The 2557-nt window shown below is 47.0% G+C and overlaps 1 pseudogene; it reads left to right on the plus strand.

Annotated features, from left to right (window-relative positions):
• On the plus strand, nt 759-2018 carry LOC102178235 (annotated as a pseudogene).

Here is a 2557-nt window from a genome sequence, read left to right on the forward strand (position 1 = left end):
TCGGATCTTGCTTCTATCACCAGTCACATCCACAACTGGGTATTGTTTTTGCTTTGGCTCCATCCCTTCATTCTTTCTGGAGTTATATCTCCACTGATCTCCAGTAGCATATGGGGCACCTACTGACCTGGGGAGTTCCTCTTTTGGTATCCTATCATTTTGCCTTTTCCTACTATTCATGGGGTTCTCAAAGCAAGAATACTGAAGTGGCTTACCATTCCCTTCTCCAGTGGACCACATTCTGTCAGGCCTCTCCACCATGACCCGCCCGTCTTGGGTTGCCCCACAGGCATGGCTTGGTTTCATTGAGTTAGACAAGGCTGTGGTCCTAGTGTGATTAGATTGACTAGTTTTCTGTGAGTATGGTTTCAGTGTGTCTGCGCTCTGATGCCCTCTTGCAACACTTACCATCTTACTTGGGTTTCTCTTACCTTGGCGTGGGGTATCTCTTCACGTTACCATATGTAAAATAGATAGCCAACGAGAATTTGCTGTATGACTCAGGGAACAAACTGGGGCTCAGTCCCAGCCTAGACGAGTGAGACGGGGAGGGAGATGGGAGGGAGGTTCAAGTGGGAGGGGACATGGGTAAACCTATGGCTGATTCATGTTGATGTTGAAACCAACACAATACTGTAAAGTGATTATCTTTCAATTAAAAATAATTTTTTAAAAAATGATTCAGGTAGAAATTTTAATCCCTGGCCTTGTGGGTTAGATTTTTTTCTTTGTTTGGACTCGAGGCCTCTTTCACAACCATGATCTGCCAGACCGTCGGTCAGGCCAAGAAGCATCCTAGCTTGATCCCCTTCTTCCTATTTAATGGAGCAGGAGGCACTAGAGCAGTGCTGTATGTCTTGCGCTTGGCCTTGTTCAATCCTGTGACATCCAGGAAGACTAATCCAGAACCCTAGAACAAACTGGAACCCTGGTCCGTCTAGTCAAAGTTATGGTTTTTCCAGTAGTCATGTACAAGTGTGAGAGTTGGACCATAAAGAAGGCTGAAGCGAAAGTTGCTCAGTCACGTCCAAATCTTTGTGACCCCATGAATTATACAGTCTATGGAGTTCTCCAGGCCAGAACACTGGAGTGGGTATCCGTTCTCTTCTCCAGGGGATCCTCCCAACCCAGGGATGGAACCCAGGTTTCCCACACTGCAGGCAGATTCTTTACCAACTGAGTCACAAGGGAAGCCCAAGAATACTGGAGTGGGTAGCCTATCCCTTCTCCAGTGGATCTTCCCGACCCAGGAATTGAACCTGCATTTCAGGTGGATTCTTTGCCAACTGAACTCTTGCTGCTGCTGCTGCTAAGTCACTTCAGTCGTGTCCGACTCTGTGTGACCCCATAGATGGAAGCCCACCAGGCTCCCCCACCCCTGGGATTCTCCAGGCAAGAGCACTGGAGTGGGTTGCCATTTCCTTCTCCAATGCATGAAAGTGCTCTTAGGGAAGCCCAAAGAAGGCTGAGCACTGAAGAATTAATGCTTTCAAACTGTGGTGCTGGAGAAGACTCTCAAGAGTCCCTTGGACAGCAAGGAGATCAAATCAGTTCATCCTAAAGGAAAGCAACCCTGAATATTTATTGGAAGGACCGATGCTGAAGCTGAAGCTCCAATACTTTGGCCACCTGATGTGAAGAACTGACTCACTGGAAAAGACTCTGATGCTGGGAAAGATTGAGAGCAGGAAGAGAAGGGGGAAATAGAGGATGAGATGGTTGGATGGCATCTCCAACTCAGTGGACATGAGTTTGTGAAAACTCCAGGAGTTGGTGAAGGACAGGGAAGCCTGGCGTGCTGCAGTCCATGGGGTCACAAAGAATCGGACATGACTGAGCTACTGAACAACAACAACTGGAACAAACTGGGTCCTGATGGTCAGTACAAGTTCTACTCTGTGAATGTAGATTATAGCAAACTGAAGAAAGAAGGTCCAGACGTCTATATGAAACATTTCACTATGAAGCTGCTTAGAATGAAGGTCTTCCAGAAGACATTTGCACAATTTTCCACTTAACCAGGAAATATTTCCCCTCTAAATGCATGAAAGCATGCTGGTGTACTGATTAACAGTCTGAAACTTAAAAAAAAAAAAAAAAAGTGAGTCAAACTACCATGAGGGCACAACTCTCTGATAAACACCCTTGTGTCTATCCACACGCACCCTTTCTCCTCCTAATAAACACTTTAGTTGTTTCACTACTTTCCATTTCTATGTGGAAATTCATTTCTACACAGCTGACGGGCCTTGTCATGACCACCAGGCTCTGGCGGCCAGGATTCAGTGCTCTCACTGCCGCAGTGGGATTTCAATCCCTGGCCAGGAACCAGAAACCCTGCTTCAAGCCGCTGCGGGCCAAGGCCACCAGAGATCATTACCACCCCCTCTTCACCCCCAAACTGTTTTTTTGTTGCGTGACCCTTTCCTCCAGTGGTGTCCATGGCCCCGGGAAAGATCGTTTGGGGCAAAGGTTCTAGAAACTTGAGATGGAACGATCAAAGGAGATAAAAATGTGTTGTCAGAGAAAAGACCTCCCCACCCGAGGCTAGAACAGG

The sequence above is a fragment of the Capra hircus genome, chromosome 25 (assembly GCF_001704415.2).
Source record: "Capra hircus breed San Clemente chromosome 25, ASM170441v1, whole genome shotgun sequence".
Lineage (NCBI taxonomy): Eukaryota > Metazoa > Chordata > Mammalia > Artiodactyla > Bovidae > Capra > Capra hircus.